The following is a 12,983-nucleotide window of genomic DNA, read 5'->3' on the forward strand; positions in this document are numbered from 1 at the left end:
TGTTAAACTGACATTGACCTTGTTAAAGGCACTTTAAGTAACATTCAATTTTCTACATAAAAGGACTTTATCTCTTAAATATACTCTTTACATAAAATGCTCTTCAGATGTTAGCAAGTTATGTTACTTTAACATTATGTTAATGAATTGCTCTTTTCTAAAGTAATGTTGCTTATAGTTACAGTGAGAAAGGACTTTTTAACATTATTACTTATGTCTACTACATAAAGGACTTGTAAGTAAGTAGATGCACGTTTTTTGTTTCATAACATCCTGTTAATAATGTATTATTTGTCTGTTGATTATTTTCAATTACCTAGAAACAAGAAATGTAGCTTGTATTTTAGTGTGTTTTTTTGGTTTTAACAAAAATTTTAAATTAGGCAAATTGTATAATTATTTCAAAAGAAAAACATATAAATACTAAAAATACATATGAGTTCATAAATATACACATTCATACATACATATTTACCAAAATAGCTGATTTCTCTGAACATTTATTTAACCAAAGTTCTTGTTTCATTTCTTTAATGTCTTGCCTAAGTTTGGCCTACTTTCAGGCGGATAATTGAAAATGATTTCTTTTACCTTAATGTTTGCTAAATATAACACGTTTTAATATAAACATCATAAATATAAGTGTGTGCTTTTTGTTATCTATCATAAATGAAATTGTCTTTCGGTTCTTAAGAATTTATTTTTATAGGCTTTGTGTCATTATAATTGCGTAATACATTCTGGTGAAATTACAGGCATTACAATGCTAGAACATAATTATTTCCCTTTTGTTTATGCCTTTTATGAGTTACCAGCCAGTCCTTATTGTATTGTACATTTAACATTTATAACTGAATAAAATTATTTATATGAAAATACAAATATAGATGGAAACATCAACATAATCATATAAATTACAAGAGTGTTCTGGTTTATAAATGTATCTGAGACTTCCTTCTACAGGACTATTTGTGCTAGAGTGTTTGTGTGACAATATTTGTGAAAATTACTGTGTATGTATTGTTTTAAAAGTTACTTAAAATTTATAGACTTTTTGTTTTCTTTGTTTGCGTGCCTGTGTTCGAGGGAGTGAGCGTTTTTAAAACAGTAAAAATAAAGTAAGACAAAACAACAAAATTGAACATTAATGGGGGCAAAAGTTTTGATTTCTCTCGCGTGTAAATTACAAACATTAAGTTTCAACAGCAAAAATCTTTACGATACATATGCGTTTAGATAAAAAAGTGTTTATTTAATGATTGTTGTGCTCATACATGTGTCAATGAACACACCAGGCCACACCAAAGGGAAGAACTACCATAAGGATTTGTGGCTGAGAAAGCTGTAAACGATTTTTGTTCTTGGCATTAAAAGTTAATTGGGATTTGTTCATAAAAATTGTTGTTAATCAGTATTTGGTTGTATCGATCTGTTGTTTTAACATGTATTGTCTTATTTAAAGAAATGAAACAAAGTAAAGATTTATAATTTTGATTAACAATTATTCTCACTTTCCTTAACAAACATAGAGAAAACTGTCATAGTCTATGATTTAGACTATTAGTCATAGTCATAGTCTAGTCATAGTCTAGTCATAGTCTAGTCATAGTCTAGTCATAGTCTAGTCATAGTCTAGTCATAGTCTAGTCATAGTCTAGTCATAGTCTAGTCATAGTCTAGTCATAGTCTAGTCATAGTCTAGTCATAGTCTAGTCATAGTCTAGTCATAGTCTAGTCATAGTCTAGTCATAGTCTAGTCATAGTCTAGTCATAGTCTAGTCATAGTCTAGTCATAGTCTAGTCATAGTCTAGTCATAGTCTAGTCATAGTCTAGTCATAGTCTAGTCATAGTCTAGTCATAGTCTAGTCATAGTCTAGTCATAGTCTAGTCATAGTCTAGTCATAGTCTAGTCATAGTCTAGTCATAGTCTAGTCATAGTCTAGTCATAGTCTAGTCATAGTCTAGTCATAGTCTAGTCATAGTCTAGTCATAGTCTAGTCATAGTCTAGTCATAGTCTAGTCATAGTCTAGTCATAGTCTAGTCATAGTCTAGTCATAGTCTAGTCATAGTCTAGTCATAGTCTAGTCATAGTCTAGTCATAGTCTAGTCATAGTCTAGTCATAGTCTAGTCATAGTCTAGTCATAGTCTAGTCATAGTCTAGTCATAGTCTAGTCATAGTCTAGTCATAGTCTAGTCATAGTCTAGTCATAGTCTAGTCATAGTCTAGTCATAGTCTAGTCATAGTCTAGTCATAGTCTAGTCATAGTCTAGTCATAGTCTAGTCATAGTCTAGTCATAGTCTAGTCATAGTCTAGTCATAGTCTAGTCATAGTCTAGTCATAGTCTAGTCATAGTCTAGTCATAGTCTAGTCATAGTCTAGTCATAGTCTAGTCATAGTCTAGTCATAGTCTAGTCATAGTCTAGTCATAGTCTAGTCATAGTCTAGTCATAGTCTAGTCATAGTCTAGTCATAGTCTAGTCATAGTCTAGTCATAGTCTAGTCATAGTCTAGTCATAGTCTAGTCATAGTCTAGTCATAGTCTAGTCATAGTCTAGTCATAGTCTAGTCATAGTCTAGTCATAGTCTAGTCATAGTCTAGTCATAGTCTAGTCATAGTCTAGTCATAGTCTAGTCATAGTCTAGTCATAGTCTAGTCATAGTCTAGTCATAGTCTAGTCATAGTCTAGTCATAGTCTAGTCATAGTCTAGTCATAGTCTAGTCATAGTCTAGTCATAGTCTAGTCATAGTCTAGTCATAGTCTAGTCATAGTCTAGTCATAGTCTAGTCATAGTCTAGTCATAGTCTAGTCATAGTCTAGTCATAGTCTAGTCATAGTCTAGTCATAGTCTAGTCATAGTCTAGTCATAGTCTAGTCATAGTCTAGTCATAGTCTAGTCATAGTCTAGTCATAGTCTAGTCATAGTCTAGTCATAGTCTAGTCATAGTCTAGTCATAGTCTAGTCATAGTCTAGTCATAGTCTAGTCATAGTCTAGTCATAGTCTAGTCATAGTCTAGTCATAGTCTAGTCATAGTCTAGTCATAGTCTAGTCATAGTCTAGTCATAGTCTAGTCATAGTCTAGTCATAGTCTAGTCATAGTCTAGTCATAGTCTAGTCATAGTCTAGTCATAGTCTAGTCATAGTCTAGTCATAGTCTAGTCATAGTCTAGTCATAGTCTAGTCATAGTCTAGTCATAGTCTAGTCATAGTCTAGTCATAGTCTAGTCATAGTCTAGTCATAGTCTAGTCATAGTCTAGTCATAGTCTAGTCATAGTCTAGTCATAGTCTAGTCATAGTCTAGTCATAGTCTAGTCATAGTCTAGTCATAGTCTAGTCATAGTCTAGTCATAGTCTAGTCATAGTCTAGTCATAGTCTAGTCATAGTCTAGTCATAGTCTAGTCATAGTCTAGTCATAGTCTAGTCATAGTCTAGTCATAGTCTAGTCATAGTCTAGTCATAGTCTAGTCATAGTCTAGTCATAGTCTAGTCATAGTCTAGTCATAGTCTAGTCATAGTCTAGTCATAGTCTAGTCATAGTCTAGTCATAGTCTAGTCATAGTCTAGTCATAGTCTAGTCATAGTCTAGTCATAGTCTAGTCATAGTCTAGTCATAGTCTAGTCATAGTCTAGTCATAGTCTAGTCATAGTCTAGTCATAGTCTAGTCATAGTCTAGTCATAGTCTAGTCATAGTCTAGTCATAGTCTAGTCATAGTCTAGTCATAGTCTAGTCATAGTCTAGTCATAGTCTAGTCATAGTCTAGTCATAGTCTAGTCATAGTCTAGTCATAGTCTAGTCATAGTCTAGTCATAGTCTAGTCATAGTCTAGTCATAGTCTAGTCATAGTCTAGTCATAGTCTAGTCATAGTCTAGTCATAGTCTAGTCATAGTCTAGTCATAGTCTAGTCATAGTCTAGTCATAGTCTAGTCATAGTCTAGTCATAGTCTAGTCATAGTCTAGTCATAGTCTAGTCATAGTCTAGTCATAGTCTAGTCATAGTCTAGTCATAGTCTAGTCATAGTCTAGTCATAGTCTAGTCATAGTCTAGTCATAGTCTAGTCATAGTCTAGTCATAGTCTAGTCATAGTCTAGTCATAGTCTAGTCATAGTCTAGTCATAGTCTAGTCATAGTCTAGTCATAGTCTAGTCATAGTCTAGTCATAGTCTAGTCATAGTCTAGTCATAGTCTAGTCATAGTCTAGTCATAGTCTAGTCATAGTCTAGTCATAGTCTAGTCATAGTCTAGTCATAGTCTAGTCATAGTCTAGTCATAGTCTAGTCATAGTCTAGTCATAGTCTAGTCATAGTCTAGTCATAGTCTAGTCATAGTCTAGTCATAGTCTAGTCATAGTCTAGTCATAGTCTAGTCATAGTCTAGTCATAGTCTAGTCATAGTCTAGTCATAGTCTAGTCATAGTCTAGTCATAGTCTAGTCATAGTCTAGTCATAGTCTAGTCATAGTCTAGTCATAGTCTAGTCATAGTCCAATTCATCAATTTCGTTTATATTTCTATACAAATTTAAACTCTTTAAAATCATCCTATGGTTTGTTTTCCTAATCCTTTTTAAGTATTATTTTCATCTAAGCCTTAAAGATTTTCTTTTTAACAATTTGAAATAAAAGTATTTCAGATAAATATTTATCAAGTAAAAAATCTCTATATTTTATTGTCCTCATTCCCAGTGCTCCAATCAATTCCTTCTTACATAGTTCAAAAACATGCGTGAACTCTTAGAAAAATCAATGGTCTTTAAATGAGGCGAATAAAATCGTAGTACACGAGTAGAGCACTGAACACAAAAAATAAACAAAGAAAAAAATTAGTTAGTTGTCTTTTAGACTATTTTATTGTTTGGCATAAAAACAAGGCACAAGAAAAAAATAATAAAAAATTATCATATAAATACACATCATAAATTTACATTTTTTTTTGATACTTGTTGTGTCTTTTAAAATATGTACTAGGAAAGTTTAAATATAGGAAGTTGTTAAACAATTTTTGTTTAAATTAACTAAATTGTTTATGTAGGAATATGAAATATACATTGTTAACTTGATGTTGTTTAATATACTGACAAGTATATATTTGTATGTCACTTGAAAAACATAGTTGTCATTGTAAAGGAATTTTAAAAATATCCTCAAGTAGTTTAAGTAAGTAAAGAAAGGCTTTTGGTATGCTTTAAGGTTTGAAAGTAATTTCTCATGTAAATAAGTACGAGTTTATGTACAAAATTAAATAAAATAGTAGATTTGTTACATGATAAAAATAAGAACTTAAGTATTAGGTTGGCCTTTAATTTGAATAGGATTTTAAATGTTTAAAAAATTTCAAATCAAAAAAGGGACCAAAAATAGCACCTGTTTTAGAAAAATTAAAAAAATCTGCGAAATTGGTGCATTATATTTTGATGTGATGTTGTGAAAACTAAAATAGATTTATGTGACTTTTTTTCACAAACCCAAAGTCTCTGGCAGGAATCGAACCCGCAACCCTTGGATTGATAGTCCAAAAATCAGGGCACCTGATGTGGAAATTAATGTCTTAAATAGATAATTATGTTAGACAGACTAAATTAATTAAACAAAAGTAATATATTCGCCTAAAGCGAATGTTTCTACTCTTCATCAACTATAGATGGGCATTTGCAAGGTCTAGAACGCGACATTCATACGCATATGCAGTTTTTCCAATGCATATGCGTATGAATGTCGCGTAAGAAATCTTAATTTTTTTTATTTCTTTGTTGCTTCTAATAAATAAGCAATAAACATGAGATCCAGAACGCGACAAAAAAATAGAAACCGTTTTAGATAAATTGAAACATTTAAATTTACTTTAATTTTACTGTTCCAAATAAGTATTAAATTTTCCGTGAAATTTTTCTTTAAAAACCTAAATACTAATTTAAATCCCTTAAGCTTTTGAGCAACATTAAAGTTCTTTGTGTTTTCTTTAATATTTATAAATGTTTTTTTACCATTTTCATAAATATTTATTTAAAACATTTTTCTTATATAAAATTTCGCATAACATTAACTAAAACAGAAATATGTACAACATTATTTCGTATTATGTTTTCATCATTTATTTAAACGTTACTCGTTCTTTTTTTATGTGTGTGTGATTTTGTTTTAAACTTTTGCCTTAAGTTTTCATCTTTACTCTGAAGTTTGAGGTAAATTTTAATTGAGTATAGCATTTTACAAAAGATTAGTTTTTTTTTTGTTTCTTCTTCTAAAACATTCTTAAAGTTTTAATCAGTTTTTAAAGAATAAAAACAATTAAAATAAATCATTATAGAATTTACTTTCAATAGAAATTAAGTAATATTAAAGTAATCTCTAAAAAAAATCTTCAATGTTGGCCTAAAGCCAGAAACTTGATCTTTTGTTAAGCTTTTTTGAAATAAAATCCTTTGGAAATCCTGTTAAAAGTTCTTTTAAATAAATATTTATACTTGACAACTCAATAAAAGAAACTTTTGCAAAATTGTACATTTCCTGCAACTAGTTTAAAATATTCTTATACACCATATAACCTACATACATATTTGGCAATTTTTTTGTAATTTTTTGTCTCTATTTTTTAGTTTGGTAATTCTTTCTTTCTATATATATTTGATTTCAGGGTGTTGACAGAAATAAATATGAAATAAAATTATTATATAAATAAGATAACAATAAAAATACAATGCTGAAATCTTATTTTTTAAAATCAAAATGCAAAATAATCCTTTTCCCAAGAAAAGGACACAAAAAATAACAAAATATTCTTAATGAGAATTTGCTAAAATTTTATTTAAATAAATATGATTTGTTTACTTTGTAAAGGTTGGTTACAAAAACATAATGTCATTCATATATAAAAATAAGTTAAAAATCTTAAGGTAACATAAGTTACCTAAGAAAATATCATTACCCCTCAAATCTCTCAAGGGACATTCAGCATTTACACTCCCTTATTCGTAATGAAATTTCTATCGAAGGTTTATGAAACCAGAGCTTTGAATTAATTAAATCAAATTTGAGCTTAATTCGTTGATCTTAATTTTAATTCGGAATAAAAAATGTCAGCCATTCATTCCTTAAATCCATTCCCAAAATCTAAATCTTTAACTTCATACAAAGTTATTTAAGCCTTTGTATGAAATTGAGGACAAATTTAATCATTTATGGCCATTTTGTAATGGATTTGAATTCAAGAAAATTTGAATGATTTAAGGAATTAATTCTATAAAGAATGTATTCTCAATGGAATAAATTCAAAACATTTGAAGTACAATGGAATTAAGCCTATGCATTAATTCATAATGAATTCAGTATCGGAATGGTTATTAAATTTAATATCATTTCGAAAATGGAGTAAGAATTAGTTCTTCCGACCTTTGCACATACATAGGTTTCCAAGACCCATTTTTTTGACCAAAACTCAAAACTTTTTTTTCAAAAACGCACAAAATTAGAGTGATATTTTGTGCTTACGAATCATCAATAACTTTCTGCTAGTTTTTGTTTATTTATAAGAAATCAATTTTTGTTTCAGGAAACTTTTGCTTCAAAAATTATGATTTACTCAGAGTTTGGCAAAGTAGAAGTCAAAAACAAGAAAAAACAAGTAAGAAAGTATGGTCGGTCAAGCCCGACCATATAATACCCTACACCAAGTAAATGAGTAAAAATATTTTTCTTTTAAAATATCAATAATTTATATTTTTGAGTGATTTTTCGAAGGGGCCTTATATGGGAGCTATGATCAATTATGGACCGATCACCATAGAATTAGGTCGTGTGAATTTTGTGTGTATACCAACATTTTTAAGCGATTTATGCACGTTAAAGTGATTTTCGGAAGCGGGTCTATATGGGAGCTATGACTAATTATGGACCGATCGTAACAAAATTTGGTGACATGAATTTTGTATATATAAAACTTATTTGGAGCGAAATTTGTGTAGATACATAGATAAATAAACATTTATGACCGATAAAGTCCAATTTCGAGGGGACATTTGTATGGGGGCTAGGTGAAATAATGGACCGATTTCAGCCAGTTTCAATAGGCTTGGTCCTTGGGCCGAAAAAGTAATATGTACCAAATTTCATCCAAATATCTTCAAAATTGCGACCTGTACTCTGCGAACAGCCAGCCAACCAGACGGACGGACGGACATCGTTTAATAGACTCAGAAAGTGATTCTAAGTCGATCGGTATATTTTTAGGTGAGTGTTAGACTAATATTTTTGGGCGTTACAAACATCTGCACAAACGCATAATAAATTATTAAAAACTTAATAAAATTTATGTTTTTTGTTATTAATTGTATCTTTGGTATAAATTTATGTGAATATTTTAGATTTGGCCAAAAAAAAAGTGGCTCGCCAGACCTATGTGGCATTGTATGGACATTTTGTTACATAAACCTTTTATAAAATAACAAGTAAGAGAGCTATAAGTTAAATATTTTTAGGTAAACAAAATTTAAAAAAAAATTTATTTAAAATATTTTTTTTTATTTTATTTTTTAATTATTATTTCAAAATTTTCTTTAAACATTTTTATTTTACTTTATTATTGAAAACAAGTAAGAGAGCTATGTTCGGCTATACCAAAATCTTATATACCTTTCACAAAATTCTACTTTAAAATACAATTTTTAAAAAATTTTAGGTAAACAAAATTTAATTTTTTTTTCAAAATTTTTATTTTCGAAGTTGTTTCTTAATTTATTTTAAAAAAGTTTTAAATTATGACCGAAAAATTTTTTGGCGAAAAAAAATTCGGGTTAAAAAATATTTTTCCTGATTTTGACCCATTGTAGGTCCAACTTACTAGCCTTATATACATCGTTGCAATGGACTTTGAAATTTCTATCATTAAATACTAGGGTATTCAATCGGTTAAACGTTAATCGGTTAACCGATTAATTTTGGTTGGTTAACTGTTCGAATAATTCAAAATTGCCGATTTTCAAATAACGAATAAACCGATTAATTTGTGTCGGTTAACCGATTAACCGAAATTTCTTTTTTTGCACTTTAAGATATTTTTTTTTGTTTTTAATTTTCCATTTGAATTCAAATACAAATGTCAAAGTAAAATTACATATTTTTTCGAACATTCAAGACATACATATGTTTAGTGAGTATAATAACTGATATATTTAATTTACATGTAATTGTTGGATGAGAACATAATAATAGACGAAACTGGAGACACTACTGAAACGAGTTTTTATCAGAACTTATTGAAATTATTAAAAGTATTTAAAATCTAAAAAGTCCAAAAATAACTTTCGATTTCTCCAACATCTACAATCAGCGAGAGAGTTTTTTTCCAAGTCGATTTTTATTAAACCTAAAGAAAATTATTTACTTTTTGGTTGAATTTGTATGTTATGTTTTGTTTTTGTTCTTTTTATTAATAAAATACTTCAATAAGTACACAAAATTCGTGATTTAGTTTCAGTTTAACATTTAAATAGAAATTATTCGGTTAATCGAAAATCGAATTTAAAATTAACCGATTAAATCTAAACCCCGATTAATTATTTGTTCGATTAACCGATTAAACCAGAAACCCGATTAATTGAATACCCTATTACATACCCATATTGTCTATATTAATCACTTAGTAATCCAGATATAGATTAAAAATCGAGGTTGTACCGGTTTTTTTCCTTATATCTCAGCCATTTATGGACCTATTGTCGATTTTAAATAGCAACCGAGCCGGAAGAATTCCCGATATATTGATGTATAAATCATGTATGTAAGTTATTTGGGGGCTACGGAAAGTTGATTTCAACATACAGACGGACAGACGACTTCGCTATATATAACGATCCACAATATACATATATACTTTGTGGGGTCGCAAATTAAAAATATAGAAATTACAAACGGAATGACAAACTTATATATACCCTTGCCACTCATGGTGAAGGGTATAAAATTTGTCTAAAATGAGTTCTATTTTTTGTCGCATTCTGGGTCACATGTTTATTTTTAATATATTGAAAGTAACAAAGAATAAAATTTGTTAAGATTTATTAACTTTTTCCACTGTATATGAGTATGAGTGTCTCGTTCTTGACCATGTAGCGCTCATGAAGAGTAGAAACATTCGATTCAGGCAAATATATAACTTTTATTTGATTAATTTAAAGTCTGTCTAACTTAATTATCTACTTAATACATTCATTTGCCATACATCAAATAAAAGATTTACACTTTCAAAAATCGATTACGTTTAAGTAATTATTAATCATTTAATGAGTTAAAATTTAATTACTTGAAAATAATGAAAATACTTCCACAACTACCAACAAGAAGTAACATAATTCTAGTCTACAAAAAATCTTTTTAAAATATTATGTACCAATTCCAATATTTTTGCATTTTTCTAGTCTAAAACGAGTGTTATTTTTGGTCGCGTTTTTGATCTTATATTTATTGGTAACAATGCTACTAAAATGCTAGTGAAAAGTGAAAACAAGAAGAAATTAATAAGATTTCTTTATTTTTTCTCTTCAGTGGCTTACGTATGTCGCGTTATAGAGTAGGTGTAGAGTATATAATATTCGTGTTAAGTGAATGTAAAATTATTATTTTTTTAATTTAAAGTCTGTCAGACTTAATTATTTACTTAACACATTTGGGGGATTCAAACGGTCTCCTATTAGGTCGTATTGTCATAATGTCATAAAATATTTTTTTAGTTTAAATAAATTTTTGTTGGGTTTCAACAAAAAATTATAAACTAATAAGACTTTTAGAACTATGTTTATTGGTTTGTCATAAAATAACACTTTTTTTGTTTGCAGCACATCAAGAATTTGTTTAAACTAAAAAAATATTTTACCACATTATGACAATACGACCTAATATCAGACCGTTTGAATCCCCCAATTAATTTGCCAGACATCAAACAAAATATTTAAACTTTCAAAATTTAATTATGAGCAAATAAATTAAGTTGTTATTAATCATTTAATGGATTATAACTTAATTACTGTAAGTAATTAAATTATGAATCATTTTTGTGGCAAATTATTTGAAATTTATAAATAATACAATTAGATTTATTTAAAACATTGAACATAAATAGAGGAAAATTAAGTAAAAGAGAAGGTGAGAATATTAAATATAATTACTTTCAAAGATAACGCATGGCTAGGATTAGCATACATATATTTTGTTGTTTTTTGTTGATTGCTAATTTATTTAACAACATTTTAAAATATATTCTTTTTTTGAGGCTTGCATTAGAAGTGTTTGCTGATTGTGAGTATTCAGTCAGTCCGTCGTTTGTTCAGAATATATTCTTGTTATCATCAATCATTATTATGAATGAGTGTTTTTTTCTTTTAACAAATGTTGAAGCGTGAATAAATTGTGTAAACATTGACAAATTGAGTACATAATTGATAAAATGTAGATTAATGTTTATAAATTAGAAAGGATGTTAAACACAGACACACTTATACACACACACGAATAAATTTACTTAATATGTGGGTATATTAGGGCGGACCTTATATTTGTATTTGAGTTCATTTACCATGAGTGGCAGCAGTATATTGTTACGAATTTGCAATAGCGATTTGAATTTAACGGTCGGTAACAGCTGCCCGCAACATTCGTCGTGTTTATAAACATTTCCATCAGTAGAAGCTTCTACTTATCAACAATGTTGATAGCATCCGGTTGTTAGCATTGTTTGAAAGTATGGCAAGACTGAATGTTTAAACTGCGAACTTTAACATCGAAAGCTCTGGAATTCGAATATAGTAGTTAAAATCATTGTAGAAGGTTCACGAATGATGGCGTGTGTATAAATAGTGACAGAGGTTGCAGTCGTGAATGATTCTAATTTGAAACATCGTTAAGTAAGGACATCAACTGCATTATAAAGTGTGTGTGTGTATTTCTGCGAATTTATAAACGTGTATAAAAACACTGAGTGACTATTTAATGTGTTGTTGTATAAATTTAAATAAATAAGGAGTTGTTACAATTTTAAACTACTAAAATGCTTTTTACCTGCAATCAAAAGTATCCGGTTTATTTAAAGCAAATAAACCACCGTTTTTAAAAGGTAAAAACGTAACAATATATAAGTTTTTCATTCCGTTTGTAATTTCTACATTTTTCGTTTCCGTCTGTATGTTGAAATCAACTTTCCGTAGCTACCAAATAACTTAACATACATGATTCATACATGAATATAACCGCTATAGACCCGGTTCGGTTGCTTTTTAAAATCGAGAAAATCGGCCTACAAATGGCAGAGATATAAGGGAAAAAAACAGGACAACCTCGATTTTTTTACCATTTTTTTTATCTATATCAGGATTAATAAGTCATTAATATAGACAATATGGATAGCTAATGATAGATATTTCAAAGGCGTATGTAACATCATAATAGGTCGGACCATTGTAGGTCAAAATCGGGAAAAATATTTTTTACACCGAATTTTTTTTTTTCACCAAACAATTTTTTTGTTATATGTTCATCTTTTTTCACTAATAAATTTAAAAAAAAAAATTTTTAAAATTTAATAAAAAATAATTTTTAATTTTTTTAAAATTTAAAAAAAAATTTCCAAAAAATTAAAAAACAACTTTGGAAAAAAAAACTAATTATGTTTCGTTAAATATTTAAAATTTTAATTTTGAAGTATAATTTTGTGAAGGGTATATAAGATTTGGCACAGCCGAATATAGCTCCCTTACTTGTTATACCCTACACCACCATAGTGGGGAGGGTATAATGCGTTTGTGCAGATGTTTGTATCGCCCAAAAATATTGGCCTAACACCCACCTTAAAGTATACCGATCGACTTAGAATCACTTTCTGAGTCGATTAAACAATGTCCGTCCGTCTGGCTGGCTGATCGGCTGGCTGTCCATGTAAACCTTATGCGCAGAGTACAGGTCGCAATTTTGAAGATATTTCGGCCCAAGGA

Source organism: Calliphora vicina, chromosome 5 (genome assembly GCF_958450345.1).
Source record: "Calliphora vicina chromosome 5, idCalVici1.1, whole genome shotgun sequence".
NCBI classification, from domain to species: Eukaryota; Metazoa; Arthropoda; class Insecta; order Diptera; family Calliphoridae; genus Calliphora; species Calliphora vicina.